This window comes from Dendrobates tinctorius, unplaced genomic scaffold (assembly GCF_039654945.1).
Source record: "Dendrobates tinctorius isolate UK_male_01 unplaced genomic scaffold, ASM3965494v1 ptg000086l, whole genome shotgun sequence".
NCBI classification, from domain to species: Eukaryota; Metazoa; Chordata; class Amphibia; order Anura; family Dendrobatidae; genus Dendrobates; species Dendrobates tinctorius.
In genome coordinates, this window is record NW_027361754.1 from 48,470,095 (window position 1) to 48,487,452 (window position 17,358).

Here is a 17,358-nt window from a genome sequence, read left to right on the forward strand (position 1 = left end):
TGCTACACAAAGAAGCAGTGTGTTTCAGGTATGCATTAACAAACATCCACGGGTGTGTCTCTAATTAAGTAAGATGTTGCCAAAAATCCTATCAGAAGCTTCCAAACACATGACATCATCATATAGGCAGTCCAGAATTGATTAAAGGCATAGTAATCTTAGTGTATGTAAACTTTTGACTTTGCAGTAATAAAAATGCCTAAAAACATTCTCTCATTATTTTGGCATTTGGCAAATATTAATAATTATGGTAATCCTAACTGACCTAAAACAGGAAACGTTTATTCTGATTTCATGTCAGAAAAACATGCATATGTGTATTTTTATATAGTGTATGTAAACTTCTGGTTTCAACTGCATAATAAATTGGGGAATGAGGGAGGATGCTATTAGAGACTTTGCATCCTCAACCCTCAATTAATTTTAAGTCTCTAAACAGCATTCTCCCCACCCCACAGTTCATTATAAATCTTTCTATAAGGTCGTATGCACGTATGTATGTACGTATGTATGTACGTGTGGCACCCCAGGAATCCGGTTGCCACAGTGGCATTGCCTCCCTCACAGGAGGGTGATGACATGCCTGGAAGAAAGGAGGGGTCTCTTAGCTAGGTAATACCAACATTCAACACTTTTTCTACTGCAGACCACCAGAAGGGGGAGCTCTAAACCCAGTTTCAGGGGAGCTTTCCTATAAGTTCTGGGCTGGAGGTGGAGTTAGTTGCAGGCTATGAGAGTCTGTACAAGGGACAGGAGCTGTGAAGAGCTTGTCCCAAGAGCAGAGTAAAGAGAGAGGAAAGTGAAAGTTTCAGAAAGCCTGGGGATTGGAGCTGTGACCAAGCTCACCCCAGGGAAGAGAGCTTGACACCGGACGCCGGAGTCCATTGCTGCACGGGTACAACAGTCCCAGCAGCCAAATCCAGAGGGCAGGAGACTGCAGGCCTCCTGGCCCCATCACACACCTGAAGGCACAGCAGCATACCAGAGCCGGAGCCACCACGATGGAGTGACACCTGTAAAACGCTCAAGCCGCCTGCCATACAGGCAAAGACTAAAGAACAGTCAGAAACAGAGGACCAATCATAGCTTTAGGCAGCAAGGATCTCATAGGACAGCGCAGAAAGGAGGCCTCCAAACGATCTGGCTTAGTGGATCCTAAGTTGTTTCCAGGCTGCCTGGATCTCCATTACCATCTGTACTCAATGCCCTGGTCTGCACCTCAAACTGTGAGTAAAAGTGTGAAGGCTGCACCTCACTGTGTCCTCCTGTTTATTTGCTGCGTCACCTCAGTCCTGCACTACAACCATCATCACCCTCATTTTACACTATTACTGCCCTGGGACTTAGCTCCACCTGTGGAGAGCTGTAACAACTCTGCTGCATCAGCCCCAGCAGTCTCTTCAAGCAGCGTCGGCTAACATTTAATTGCCAAATACCACAGGTGGCGTCACAAACTATCTTTCAGAAACTTTATCATCCCCTTATCATCATTTTTCATTGGATGCCCAGGGCCATGGACCGGGACACTGCTGCCGTGACACATCCCCTTAAGAACCGGCACGGCACCGAGTATACCCGCGGCCCTGGCAGGCGTCCCATACTTATGTATGTGTGTGTGTATCAAGCCACGCCCACTATGCATAGCCACAGTTACTCCACACGCAAAGCCCTGTCCACACGGCCCACGTTGTTAGCACACACAGGTGGAGACACATTTACCTCGAAAGCCACCCTGCAAAACTCACCGGCTGCGACGTCCCGCCTTCAGAGTATCAGTGTGCTGCAGGCACAGGCCACATCTAGCTCCATCATATCTAGAATGGAGTTGCTCCTGTGAGGATTACACTTCTGTGCTCATAACTGGAGGTTGGAGGGAAAAATGAGAGGCGCGAGCGGAAAAAATGAGAGGCGCGAAGGGGGAAACATAATTTGATATAACTAACCACAGTTAGTTACTATGCCCGTGTAACGCTGGGCTCTTCAGCTAGTATATAATAAATATCTAATATATTTATTTCATAGGCACATCTTCTTGACCACAACAGGTTACACTTGCCTGTGTTGCCCATAGCAACCAATCACTAAGCATCTTTCATTTCACCAGAGCTGTTTAAAAGATGAAAGTTGAGCTGTGATTGGTTGCTATGAGCAACAGTTTTCCCACTCTACAACGCCTCAGCAGACACTGACCGGGTGGGAGAAATCTAGCATCGCCGGGAACATAAGCTCCCAGCCATTGCCTGCCCCCTAGAAAGGAGCAGAGAGCACATGACAGAAATCAATCACCCCTCTTCTATTACTGCCGGGCTCTATTGTTACCGGAGTAGCTATCTTTAACATTGGGTACACAGGCCGTGTGGATGTATGCAGATGCATCCGCATGCGTCGTTTTGACAATGTGGCGACCGCAACAAATTGCAACATGTTGCGTTTGCCGCAGGTTGCCGCATCCCTCCGCAGCTCTGCCAACCGCAAATCTCAAACCAGCCTTAAGGCCCCATCACACACAGCGATCTCGCTAGCAAGATCGCTGATTCTTTGACGCCACAGCGAGATCGCTGTGTGTGACGGTGATCAGCGACCGGCCCCCCTGCAGGGTATCGCTGATCGTGCTCGATCGGCCTGGGCCATTTTTTGATCGCTGGTGTCCCGCTGGCCAGCACACATCGCTGCGTGTGGCAGCAAGAGACCAGCGATCAGCGACGCTGGACGCTGGTTTCTAATGTAAACATCGGGTATCCAGGAGCCGCGGTTCCTGGATACCCGATGTTTACATTAGAAACCAGCCTGCTCGCTGGTGCTGATCGCTGGAGGGGCTGTCTATCTGACAGCTCACCAGCGTTCAGCCTAACGATGTCCCAGCGATCCCATTCATGTCTGATTGTTGGTGGGATCGCTGGGACAGCGTTATGTGTAACGGGGCCTTTAGTCCTATTCTGATCAGAACAGGACATGCTATGAATCTTGCAGATCCATGATCTTCACAGATATGTGAATGGGTCTATGAAATTCTAAGTCCATGTGCCGTCCAATAAAAAAATCTGGCATTATCATTCCAAGTCACACAGTACAGGTACAGAATAAATACATCCAGTGACCACTGACATCTCATTTGATTAGAGTTATTTTCTATTGTTTCTTCTCCATTTGGTCAGACCTTCATGTTGACATCTCCCAGCCGCGACTCCTCTTATCACGATGATCACCGCAGCCCTGAAAATAACAAGTCACATATATCGTAAAGAAAGAATAATCCAGCGCCACGAAAATCCAAATTTTCCATCAAGGTTGTTGAACGATTGAATTGTTTTTTATTATAATGTTCCCATTCTTCCCATAAATGTTTATGGACAATAGAAATACTGTAATAACAAGAATGCATTTATAAAACTATTAATAATTTCTGTAAACATTTCTGCTTCTTCAACAGCAATAACAACATCACATGTAAAACATAATATGCTATATACCTTGCATTTTACCTATTTCATGCATATTGTATACATAATGCATCTCCATGTTTTATTTTTGTATATTGCACATTATTGCCTGTTGTATATATGATGCATTTTTTTATCTTGTTTTGTATATTTATCTATTATTGTAGGTGCATCATACATTTTGTGCATTATATGTCACTTGTTCTTATCAATATTATCATGTTTTTTTTCTGTGCATGCGAAGAGGATATCATGTGATTAAATGTTAATTAAGAATCAAATTTAAAAACAGGAGACTTCCCTATATATGTTCCAACCCTTCCCATTGTATGGTAATGTAGGTTACTAGCAGGTGCGTAGGATGCAGTGACGAGCAGGAGGCAGAGCAAGTGTTAACGGGTGATTTTATATAACAAGAAAAAAAGATGACAACACTTTCTCCACTATAGTATATGCAGCTTCCTTCTGTGGCCCATGTTGCTTTTGGCTGCCCAGGGTGTACACTGTGCGCACACGCCCGCCGGGCGACTTCTGGGGCATCGCTTGATGCGGCATCTCGCGCCGAGTTCTGGTCATGTGATCCAGTCCTGCCTCATCAGACGTGGGCGGGGCTTGGCTTGCGGCCCGGGGTTCGGCGTTCTGCCGCGTCGCGCGGTTCTCCAGGGCTGCCTCGTCGGTGCGGTGTGCGCCTCTAGAGTGGGACACTTCTGGGACACCCTCATTTTAGGGGATCTATACATACTTTATGCTATAGGACATACTGTATGTGCCAAGGAGGGATCAGAGGGGAGGTTCATAATGAGTACTTATGTGATTAGCTAGATGAATCTCACTATTTTAATTAGACACATCCCCCTTTGTTAATCTTTTAATCTATTGGTCCCTTTAGATTTGGGATGTTAACATACCTGGCCATAGTCAGCCATATGACCAATCAGAGTCTATTTAAGTTAACAGGATTTGTTATAGGACTTTTCATTGAAGTGGTCCCGATATAAAGGTATGCTCCTGCTGGTGTGATACCAACCCCTGGAAGAAGGCTAAACGCCGAAACATACCCATAAGAGGTAAAATCCATCTTTGCACTGCAGGTACTATTTGTATAGGACCAGTGATTTTTTTGATATAGAGTTTTGATGTCTTAGGGACACTTTTTCATGGCTATTTGGCAATTGAAAAGCAATTACTGTTTTTTTTTGGCTATGTGCAGCCTCTTACTATTAGGAATGTGGGTTGTGGTGCCTTATTTTGGGTTTCCCACTTTTTAACTCTTTATGTGATGTATGCAGTGTCGGATTATAATGAGGTCAATTTGGGCAGTTGCCCCGGGCCCAGTGGGGTTAAGGGGCCCACAGCCCAGGCCAGTAAATTGCCCCATTATAATCCGCCACCGCGCAGGGCCGGATTATAGGCAGGGCAGGCGGGGCTTCAGCCCTGGGGCCCCCACCACAAGAGCTTCTAAGGGGGCCCCCACCACATTCCTGCTGGCTGCTGCAATGGCACTCCATCTTCTCCCCACCTAAAAGTGAGTGACCGTGGGGGCGGCATTATGTGCTCTGCTACCAGCAGCATCTACAAGTAGCGTGAACGCTGATGCTGCTGGTAGCGTGCAAAGGCTTGTGATGAGATCACAGGAGGGAAGGTGTCAGGGCCCCCGATCATGTGACCCCTGTCTCCTCCCCTCCTGTGACCTCATCACAGGTCCTGTGCGCACAGCACAGAGCACTGAGAACAGCCATGTATGTGGAGTGCGGCTCTGCGGGTGGAGGTCGGTGCTGGAGGCCCCATTATTCTCTATGTGGAGTGCGGCTCTGCGGGTGGAGGTCGGTGCTGGAGGCCCCATTATTCTCTATGTGGAGTGCGGGTGGAGGTCGGTGCTGGAGGCCCCATTATTCTCTATGTGGAGTGCGGCTCTGCGGGTGGAGGTAGGTGCTGGAGGCTCCATTATTCTCTATGTGGAGTGCGGCTCTGCAGGTGGAATTCGGTGCTGGAGGCTCCATTATTCTCTATGTGGAGTGCGGCTCTGCGGGTGGAGGTCGGTGCTGGAGGCTCCATTATTCTCTATGTGGAGTGCGGCTCTGCGGGTGGAGGTCGGTGCTGGAGGCCCCATTATTCTCTATGTGGAGTGCGGCTCTGCAGGTGGAATTCGGTGCTGGAGGCTCCATTATTCTCTATGTGGAGTGCGGCTCTGCGGGTGGAGGTCAGTGCTGGAGGCTCCATTATTCTCTATGTGGAGTGCGACTCTGCGGGTGGAGGTCGGTGCTGGAGGCTCCATTATTCTCTATGTGGAGTGCGGCTCTGCGGGTGGAGGTCGGTGCTGGAGGCTCCATTATTCTCTATGTGGAGTGCGACTCTGCGGGTGGAGGTCGGTGCTGGAGGCTCCATTATTCTCTATGTGGAGTGCGGCTCTGCGGGTGGAGGTCGGTGCTGGAGGCCCCATTATTCTCTATGTAGAGTGTGGCTCTACGATTCGTGACCCCCGTCACGTGACGAGGGGGGCCCACAGAGTCTGAACTGCCCCGGGCCCTGGCTACCCTTAATCCACCCCTGGATGTATGTCTTTTGCTATTCAATAAAGATTGTTATATTTTTGCGATTTTGGGTTCATATGTGTTTTTTTCAGATATACTTAATTTTACTTGAACCCAGTAATGGGTCCATCATTAAGTAAATTGAATACAGTATGTTGCTGAACACGCTCCGTACTTCAACTTCAACACCTTTGCTAATTATTGTTCTCTGTGTTTTTTCACAGTTTAATTGTTGCAGTCCCATGGACTACAAAGCCAGGGATTTGTCCAGGCGGACCAAATTGAATAAGTTCTTTCAGAGTGGGTCTCCCAATATTGACCAGGATAGTCAGAGAAATGTTACAGAACTGCAGGATACTACTAGGCGTCTGTTACAAAGACGTATGAAAATATGGTGGAACAAAACGTTTTTGGAAAATTATCTTGGTAAACAAATGATTCCATGTGGTCTCAGAGTCCAAGTATTTCCATTCTTCCCGGTGGAAGATGAAGGGTTTATATCCAAGTGGGAGGAGGTTTGCAATAACAGTTCTTTTAAATTTATGGAATTATTAATTGCCCGGAATCAAACAGTTATTGAAAACATAGTGCAAGATTTGGACGCTTCATATATGCATCTGAAAGAATCTATTCCTAACAAAAAATTAACTACCTTTAATGAGCAGATGGAAAAGTGTCTTGATACCTGGGAGAAACAGATCCAGGATACTCAGTTAAAAAAATTGGCAAGGGATAACTCTGATTATGCTCAGAAAAGGGTTTATAGGTGGAGAAAGGTGGCAAATAAGCCTAAACCCAATAGATCTGTGTCCATGTCTTCTCTATCATCAACTAGCGGACAGTCCGAGGCCTCATTGCCATCAGGGGTATCTATGAATACCCATCTGGGAAAGAAAAAGAACATGCGCCAAATGGAATATCGGCCTAAAGGCAATAAGTCTAAACAACCAAAAAACGACTCTGAAGATCATAGGTAATCAACCTCTCTGACCATGTATTTTCAGATCTTGACTTGTCTCTGCTCTCTAGGGGTCTTACGTTTTCACCCAGTTCATGCTTTGATCTTTTTACAGTGATTAAAGATCTTCACATTTTTGGCCGCTCCTTGATTTTTAAGAAGTGGTTCCACAATGATGAATTACTTTACATCAAATGTTTCCTACCAATGAGGAGCAGTTGGTGTTGCAGACCTTGGAGGAATTGTCCAGGGAACACAAGGGCACAAATATGAGTAAGATACCCAACTGTCTGTATGAGAAATCACACAAATTTCCACCCTTGTCCGCATGTCCCAATGTAGAACTATTTGTACAATTGGTTTCCAATGAATTGGAACAGATTCCATCAGGTATCTATAAGGACAACTTAACATCGGATGAACTTAATAGTCTGAATAGATTAAAACAACTACGAGATGTTGATTATAAACCTGCGGACAAGGGTGGAAATGTGGTTGTGTGGCCAAGTAAACTATATGAAGCAGAGGCCTACCGCCAGTTACCAGACAGACAGTGCTACTGGAGGCTGACCTACAATCCTTTGGTGCAATACTCTGAAAAATTAGTGAGAATTCTGAATACTGCTCTTGAACAGGGCATTATTTCCAAACAGTTACGTGATGTACTTATTGTACCAGAGGCTAGAGTTTCTACTCTGTACCTCTTGCCAAAAGTGCGCAAGGATTGTAGGACATCCCCCGGTAGGCCTATTGTTTCTGGTGTGGGCAATTTCTTGGAGAAGGTCTGCAAATATGTCGATGCCCAACTAAAGCCTTTGGTGGAAACATTGCCCTCGTACATTTGGGATACGAGTGACTTTTTGAAAAAGATCGACTCTCTTAATGTGGAGGAGGGGGCTATACTTGTGATGTCGAGGCTCTGTATACGAGCATTCGATATGAGGATGGACTGAAGGTAGCAGCATATAATCTAACGTTAACAAATTTTACAAAAGAGGAGGTCCAATTCATTCTAACAATATTGGAGTTTGCACTTAAACATAATTTTTTCTTTTTTGGGGGGTCCCTCTACCAACAGTTCCAGGGAACAGCCATGGGAGTGGCCTTTGTGCCTGTGGGGAAGGTGACTTGACGGATAGACGTGATTGGCAGTAGGAGGGGACGGTTTGTACACCAGAGATGGAGACTGACAGGATAGAATGGTGACAGCTAGGAAAGGCAGGATAGGAGGGTGTAGTACTGAGAAGCGACCACAAGATGGCAGGGGAGAGTAGTGCAGAACTATACATCAGCTTATGGCTCTGGATATGCTTAGTCATGGGGGGTGGGGAGATAGGAGCCCGGGAGGTGAATTCCCCTGTGGGAGAGGGGATAAATAGAAGTAGGCGGGGCTCAAGATTAGATTAGTCCCAGGAGGAGCTCAGAAGAAGACAGGGAAGAGAGAAGAGCTCGGCCAGGGGACAGAGAGAGAAGAGACAGTCAGGGGGGTGGCCCTGACCCGACGGACTGCAGGACAGACGAGGCCCCGGGGGTACTGATTGGACAACGACCTCGGACAGGTGAAGCGCTTGGGGTAGATTGGTCTAGGACAGCCCCCAGTGAAATATCCACGAGGTGCGTTACTGTGACTGGAACAAAGGTGCAGTTACCCGGGCCTGGAGACAGTGTGAAGAAGCTGCGGTGCGTGTTTGGTGGTCGTCAGGAGTGCAACGAATAAATCCGGAACTGTTACACGAGAAATCTGTCTCCGCCTTGTCCTTGAGTTGCCTGGAGTCTGCGGCGTCCGAACAGGGTAAGCAGTGGTCCACCCCCCAAGCCCGGCCCCTACCACATTTGGCGTAGTCGGCAGGATCGCCGCCGCTAATACGACACCTTCCGCGGCAGGCCTGCGTTTGAAGAACCTAGAAGGACGTGGACTGTTCCTCTGTGGATTACAAGTGCCTGTGGGTTACAAACACCTGTGGATTACAAATCGCCAACCTGTGGATTACAAATTGGGGACGCTGTTTCGGATCTGCGTTGCCAACAGAGGATTCGGGGCGGTGCCAGATTCCGTCCAAGATGGCGGTGGTACTCCAACGCCGGGGAGAGGCCCGGGCGTTTGCAATTGTTCTGGATGGACTGGGGCCCCCTCCAACGTACCCCTGGGGGGAGCGGTGTGTGTCTGGAGTCCGCCGCCCCCTCATACTGGACCCGGGCAGCTGGATGGAGAAGTCGCCATCGCCCCACGTGGGAGTGGCCCGGGAGAGAAGGCCGGCTGCGGCTGCTTGGCGCCATTCGATTGTTGCCCACCGGATGGGATGCGACACTGCAGCTGCCGTGGCCTCAGACGCCAGGAGTGGCAATGGAGTTGGGAGTCTCGCTGGGAGACCAGCTTCTTGGAGTCACGGACTGTCCTCCAGACTTCGGGCGGAGAAGAGGAGCGAAGGCGGGCCCCGTGGGAGAGACCACCGAAGACACCACCGGGGAGCCTCCCCGCGGGATCCCCGAGCCTGGAGGCTAGCCCTGCCGCACGGTGGGGTGAAGAACGGACACTACAGGAGGAGCTACGGGATGACGTGTCGAAGGCCGCGGCGCCGGGGAAGGTGACAGTTCCCCCGGCTCTGCCGGCAGCTCCGCAAGCGGCCCCCACCACTCGGCCGCAGAACGTGGCCTCCTGTGCTCCTGGAAGCCCGGCTGCGGAGGGCTCTGCGGCTCCTACCGGGCTGAGCGAAGCCTCTGCTCCCGTCCCCGAGCCGCCTCGCCTGGCGGCGCCATGTCCGGTGTTGCCGATGCAGAGCCAGCCCGCGGCCTACGCTGCTGTGTTCCACCTGTCAGCGGCGGCCCCGTCCCTGAAGCCGGCTGCTACTCCGGCCCCGTCTGCAACTCTGGTTGCGGCCCGCCCCGCGGCCGCATCTGTGTCATCACCGGAGTCCGCCGCGGCCTGCTTGTCGGGCTCTGCAGCCTTTTCATCAGGAGCTATGGCTGCCCCTACCTGCCGCCCGGCTGGGCCGCCGACCTCTACGGCCGCCTCTGCCCCGCTCTCAACCCTGGCTGCGTCCCACCCACCGGACTCCGGGGCCTACACCGGACCCTCCGTTTGGGTCGCGGAGGTCATCCGAAAGAAAAAGGCCAGGGAGCAGGAGGTCTGGAACCTGCTCCATGAGAGGGGGAGGCTGGCATGGCGGCTGCACGATCTATGGAATGGCTCATGTATACTAACTTGCAGAAAGGTTACAGGTTCATCCGAGACCTCGCAACCGGCCAGAAGGTGTACATCAATGTGACCTCCATTCGTCACGGCAGGGCGTTGCGAGAGGGGGACTTGGTGTCATACTACAAGGAATACTGTCCCCGCGGCTACTACGCGGTAGCCGTAATCGCTGAACCCGAAGCTCACGAGCCCCCATAGAAAGGACCCCTAAAGACACTCCCTGCATCCTGGGAGCTCCACGGCTGTGGGGCCCCTTGCTACCAGCCACCAGGAGATGGCTTGGACTGTCGGGATTTCGCTGCACCGTTGTGCAGGCCACGAGGACAGTGTTCGTCCAGGTTGAAAGAAAATGTTTCTTTTATATGGTTAAGTTTGTTTTTCCTGACATAGCGGGGATGCGTAAAAGGAAGTACTAACGTTAAAGGGAGGGGGAGTCTTTATTTTAAGAATGCTGTACGGAAAATGTTTTGGAAAAATATGTTAACGTGTTTGGAAAAAAAGAGGAAAAAAACAAAAAAAAAAAGAGAAAAGAAAAAGGGGTTACCCCAGTTAAGTAACTCCTTATGTTATGTGAGAATCATGTGGGAATAGTGGATGAGGGCAGGTATATCTCGCCCAGATTCCTTTCCTATGAGGCCTAGTCTGGTCAGTATCGCACCTGCTTGCTAATGAATAATGGGAGGTGGATATAAAAGGATGCCAGGTGGTTGTGTGAGTGTCTCAGCCTGGGAACACAGAGAGCCTGTCTGTGTGAGAGACACACGTGAGTGGAAGCAGTGCCCACTGCAACTGTGGTTTGGCTGGACGGGAGAAGCCCGCCAGTTGGTAGTTAGGTTGTCCATTGTTTAGTTAGTGCCGGACAGGCAAGGATTTGTTTTATGTTTTATTTCCTTTTTTGCATTGCTTTCACCGTTAATAAACCTGACCCAGGGTCAGTTTCACCCGAATCCCAGCACTGCGCCTGAGTTTTATGCTGAACGCACGTGACCTTTGACCCCAGCAAAGGCGATCCCGGAGTGTTTTATCACAGTTATTAAAGTAAGTGTAATAGTCTGTTAAGAGTTGATTTAGTGAATAATGTGTTTGGCAAAAATGTATATGTAACAGGTTCCGGGTACGAGGTAGAGGTGACGAATACGCCGACCATGACTCTTTTAAGTGGCAGACGAAGAAACGAGGAACATTGAGCCAGACAGTGGTCCGTCAGTCAGGTCCCCAACACCACGGACACCCCAAATGGACAAGCGGGCGTCGATGACCTGGTAGTCGAAAGGCCTCGGTCATGGTATTCCGGACAACTGAAGGTAGTGGAAGGGGAGAGCAGTGGGAGGTTCATGCCGTAGAGTAGTCCGGGTGGACCTCGCCAACCCGAAAGAAGTTGTCACGTGGCGTGCGCGCTGGCAAGTAGCGGTAGGCTGCTCGGAGCATGGTGCTCCCGGTTTAGTTCGGCCCCCGTGGGTGGTGGGCGCGGCCAACGACCAGTCCGACAACAGACTGTGGATAAGCTTTAGAACGACGTAGGTAGGATGATTGTCGGGACGACAATGGACAAAGGGAGGGGGAGTGTGGGGAAGGTGACTTGACGGACAGACGTGATTGGCAGTAGGAGGGGACGGTTTGTACACCAGAGATGGAGACTGACAGGATAGAAGGGTGACAGCTAGGAAAGGCAGGATAGGAGGGTGTAGTACTGAGAAGTGACCACAAGATGGCAGGGGAGAGTAGTGCAGGACTATACATCAGCTTATGGCTCAGGATATGCTTAGTCATGGGGGGCGGGGAGATAGGAGCCCAGGAGGGGAATTCCCCTGTGGGAGAGGGGATAAATAGAAGTAGGCGGGGCTCAAGATTAGATTAGTCCCGGGAGGAGCTCAGAAGAAGACAGGGAAGAGAGAAGAGCTCGGCCAGGGGACGGACAGAGAAGAGACAGTCAGGGGGGTGGCCCTGACCCGACGGACCGCAGGACAGACGAGGCCCCGGGGGTACTGATTGGACGACGACCACGGACAGGTGAAGCGCTGGGGGTAGATTGGTCTAGGACAACCCCCAGTGAAAGATCCGTGAGGTGCGTTACTGTGACTGGAACGAAGGTGCAGGTACCCGGGCCTGGAGACAGTGTGAAGAAGCTGCGTGTGTGTTTGGTGACGAATAAATCTGGAACTGTTACACGTGAAATCTGTCTCCGCCTCGTCCTTGAGTTGCCTGGTGTCTGCGGCGTCCGAACAGGGTAAGCAGTGGTCCACCCCCCAAGCCCGGCCCCTACCACATGCCCTCCTATGCTAATCTGTTCCTGGGGCTGTGGGAGAGGGACCTCTTCCTGTCAGATTGACACACATCAATGGACCGCATCTCATTTTGGGCTCGGTTTATTGATGATGTCTTTATGATCAATTAGATCAATTAGTTTCTTTCTTTGTCGATCTAAATGTCAATAATCACAACCTACGGTTGACATACAAGTACCATACAGAATTTATTGACTTTTTGGATGTCACGGTCAAACGTGACAGTAAAGGTTTTTTGCAGACGGATTTGTTTAGGAAGGAAACCTCTACAAATTCTTTGCTGCACACGCAATCAGCCCATCCAACACAGGTCATCAAGTCCATACCCACTGGACAATTTCTGAGGGTCCGACGTATCTGTTCATCAGATGGGGACATTCATAAAAGAGGAGCCGATTTAAAACAAAGATTTTTGACTAGAGGTTATAGCAAGAGACAAGTCAAGTTGGCATACAAACGAGCCAATGGTCAGAAAAGACATGATTTGATCTACACCTCAGGTAAAGCTTCTAACGGTAAGAAAAATGAAGAAAATAAGGTTAGAATGGATACCACTTACCATTCACAATGGAACCTAATGCGAAAGGTCATGGCTAAATATTGGCCTATACTTCTCGCCGACCGTACCCTTGGTAGTTATTTGTCATCAACTCCGAGTAGTACTGCTCGGCGAAGTAAAAACCTGAGGAATATATTAGTTCTAAGCCATTATGAAAAGAGGAATCAGAAACAACTTCTGTTTGTCCAGCCCCAGAAAACAAAATTGAGGTGTGCCCCATGTGGAAAATGTGTGGCGTGTCCGAACATTGAATGTGCAACTACTTTCTCTTCCTCAGACGACAGCAAGAATTATAAAATCACTCAGTCCATTACATGCTCCACCAAGGCAGTTGTATACTATGCTTGCTGTCCCTGTAAAAAAAATTTTAACGTAGGCCTCACGACTAGAGCCTTAAAAATACGGGTTAGAGAGCATGTGCGGGAGATTCTTGCTGCCAAAGAGGAGATGTGTGTGGATCATCTACGCACATTACCGAGACATTTCAAGCTGCACCATCAATGCAACCCCAAGGGGTTAAAGGTCAGAGGCATTGATAGACTCCTTCTACATGCTAGGGGAGTGGAAGTAAGTCGACCTTTAGCACGGATAGAGACCAAATGAATTTGGACTTTGAAGACCATGTATCCACATGGTTTAAATGAAACTTGCAGCTTTGTTCCATTTCTTTGATATGTCCTGGTCAAATTTTTATCTCATCTTGTTTTTAACTTATTAATTTTATTTTATTCTGTTTGTAGAGCATACCTTTGTGTTTTCCACGAGACCATCTCTGATCAGTCACAATACGGATTGGAACATCATAAAATCTTGGGATGGACATTGGATTGGATTTTTCAACACGGGAGTCATCTTTTCTTGAATGTTAAGATGTATGGTCATGCTATGCACAAACATTTTCCATTTTTAGTGTTTATAGTTATAGATTATTGTTTAAACGTGGATTTGTCTGTTTCGGTAACATCCAACAATTTGTTCAATATGGGATATTGTATATTCCTTTGTTAAATATGAGGCATTGTACGTTTTTCTGATTTAATATAACTTTATATGTGTATGTCATTATTTACATGGTTTAATAAGGGCGTTATATATGATTTTGTTAGGATTTATTACTATGTGTAATAATTTGCTGCTATTATGTATTATAATGGTATGTCTTTTTATAGAGTGCTCATATGGCTATCGTGGGGTTTTCCCCATTAGAATGTATTCATTGTCTGTGTTCTTTGTATGATCCAATAAGAGCTACCTGGATGTCCCTAATTGTTAACAATTACGTTATTATCTGTTATACTATTATTCCCTGTTTGGAAAATGGATGTCTACAATTTTCTATGTATTACTGTGCAAGGTTACTAATATGTATGGATAGGGCCCGATATTAACGCTCTCACTGTGCAATTTACTTTATTGCGTTTGTAAATTTATAGTATATGCAGCTTCCTTCTGTGGCCCTTGTTGCTTTTGGCTGCCCAGGGTGTACACTGTGTGCATCTCGCGCCGCGTCCCGGTCATGTGATCCAGTCCTGCCTGCATCAGACCTGGGTGGCGCTTGGCTCGCGGCCCAGGGCTTGGCGTTCTGCCGCGTCGTGCGGTTCTCCGGGGTAGCCTCGTCGGTGTGGTGTGCGCCGCTAGAGTGAGACACCTCTATGACACCCTCATTTTAGGGGATCTATACATACTTTATGATATGGGACATATGTGCCACGGAGTGATCAGAGGGGAGGTTCACAATGAGTACTTATGTGATTGGCTAGATGAATAGGATAATCCTCCCACTATTTTAATTAGACACATCCCCCTTTGTTAATCCGTTAATCTATTGGTCCCATTAGATTTGGGGCGTTAACATACCTGGCCATAGTCAGCCATATGACAATCAGAGTCTATTTAAGTTAACAGGATTTGTTATAGGACTTTTCATTGGAGTGGTCCCAATATAAAGGTATACTCCTGCTGGTGTGATACCAACCCCCGGAAGAAGGCTAAACGCCGAAACGTGCATTGGGACTGGCACCATCACCCACAGGAGGTAAAATCCATCTTTGCACTGCAGGTACTATTTGTATAGGACCGGTGATTTTTTTGATATAGAGTTTTGATGTCTTAGGGACACTTTTTCATCTATTTGGCAATTGAAAAGCAATTACTGGGGGTTTTGGATATGTGCAGCCTCTTACTATTAGGAATGTGGGTTGTGGTGCCTTACTTTGGGTTTCCCACTTTTTAACTCTTTATGTGATGTATGTCTTTTGCTATTCAATAAAGATTGTTATATTTTTGTGATTTTGGGTTCATATGTGTTTTTTTTGGATATATATAACACTCTCTCCACGTAGAGAGTTGATATATACAAGATGCACAGAAGTATTGCGCGAGCAGATATGTGAAGGTACAGTATACTGCGGTGACAGCCTACTTGAGCTGTCAGCAACGGTAAAAAAACAGAGTTGCTAATGGCGGGAAAGAAGAAAAACTTAGGGTTCAACTTATCAGACTCTGTCGTCTGGAGGGAGGTGGTTGGAAAATCCCACAATGGCGCCGCAGATGGTGCGTCACGTTGAGGAAGCGGTCCTGGATGTACTGGAGGCACTGTCTCTTAGTGGCGGCGAAGAGTCCGGGAACTTTTGGTGGGCCGCTGTATGTCCGGGTACCAGTGGCTGTTGTTTCATCAAATGAGGCAGAGGGATCCGGTATCAAGGCCGCTGTCGCGGCTGTAGAATTGAAGTTTCTGATGGGGCTGTGCACCCTACGCTGTCAGCGGTCAAGCGTTGAGCAGTACGGTCAGCGCTTCCTGCCTGCGGTCGCAGAGTCGGCGTCTAGCAGCGGTAAGCGGTCACTGGTGCTGTTGCTGGGAAGTACGCACCCAAGCGTAGTCTGCCATCTGTTGGATTACCCGCAGGGAAGGAGCAAACCTTCACCTGCCGCACCTCCTGTCTTCCCGCAAAAAGCCCCGGGTTCCCGCCCCCAGCCCTTTTTATAACAGACCAGCCCTTGGCAGTAGGGGGTCACAGGTCTGTCCCGGCCAGGTTCTCTGTCCCCCTGCAACACTAGTGGCAGCCCCAATGGTTCCGGCCCAGAGACACCGTTGGCTCTATTGTTCCGGTCCTTCCTCCCCCAGTAACATGCTTATGGGTTTCACTACCTGAAACTAGTTGTTTTATCTACTACCATGACATTTTAATTCACTGACTGGAGTGTTTTCTATTCACACCAATAAAGAAGAGTTTTTGGATTTTCATGGAGATAGATTTTTCTTTATTTACAATCATAACGTCCAAGATACGGACGCTTCCTTTGCTCCGGATCTTCATATAGTGCACGTGGGTGAGCTGGACTCTCTTTCCCTCACATATATTGTATATAAAAATTTGTCTCCCCAACATTGCACCCCTGACTACATATATGTACCCCATCATTTTTACACAATCAGCCACACACCATTAAAAATATAAAGTGATAACCTAGCTCTGTCTCCCATTAACTATAATTTCCAGTGCCCAATAAATATAAATTAACCAGTGTCTTATTCCCATCCCTACTCTCCACCAACCTCCTCTCATCATCCTTACCCCACTGTATTGCTCCCCAGTGTATTGCCTCCCAGTTGATTACTCCCCAAGTGTATCACCTCCCGTTTATTGCTCCCTAGTGCATTGTCTCCCAAGTTTATTGCTCCCCCACTGTATTGTCTCCCTAGGTTATTGCTCCCTCAGTGTATTTGCTCCCTAGTTTTTTGCTCTCCCAGTATATTGCCTCGCCAGTATATTACTCCCCCAGTGCATTGTCTCCCTAGGTTGTTGCTCCCCAGTTTATCGCTCCCTGGTGTATTGTCTCCCGATGTTATTGCTCCCCCAGTGTATTCCCCCCCCCAGCTTATTGTTCCCAAAGTGTATTGTCTCCCCAGTTTATTGCTCCCCCAGTGCATTGTCTCCCTAGGTTGTTGCTCTCTCAGTGTATTTGCTCCCCAGTTTATTTCTCCCCGGTGTGTTGTCTCCCGATGTTATTGCTCCCCCAGTGTATTGCCTCCCCAGTTTATTGCTCCCAGCTTATTGTTCCCAGAGTGTATTGTCTCTCCAGTTTATTGCTCCCCCAGTGTATTGCCTCCCTAGTGTATTGCCTCCCTAGGTTGTTGCTCCCTCTATGTATTTGCTCCCCAGTTTATTGTCTCCCGATGTTATTCCTCCCCCAGTGTATTAAAGCCCCAGTTTATTGCTCCCCAGTGTATTTCCCCCCCAGCTTATTGGTTCCAGAGTGTATTGTCTCCCTAGGTTATTGCTCCCTCAGTTTATTTGCTCCCTAGTTTTTGCTCTCCCAGTATATTGCCTCCCGATGTTATTGCTCCCCGAGTGTATTGCCTCCCCAGTGTATTTCCCCCCCAGCTTATTG

At 48.3% G+C, this 17,358-nt stretch overlaps 1 long non-coding RNA gene across 1 annotated transcript; it reads left to right on the plus strand.

Moving 5' to 3' along the window:
* The first annotated feature begins 4,335 nt into the window (after positions 1–4,335).
* On the plus strand, positions 4,336–15,255 carry LOC141098063 (uncharacterized). Its single transcript, XR_012234135.1, has 3 exons — positions 4,336–4,507; positions 6,196–6,271; positions 13,707–15,255. It is a non-coding gene; the product is annotated as an uncharacterized lncRNA (long non-coding RNA).
* Positions 15,256–17,358: the final 2,103 nt, after the last annotated feature.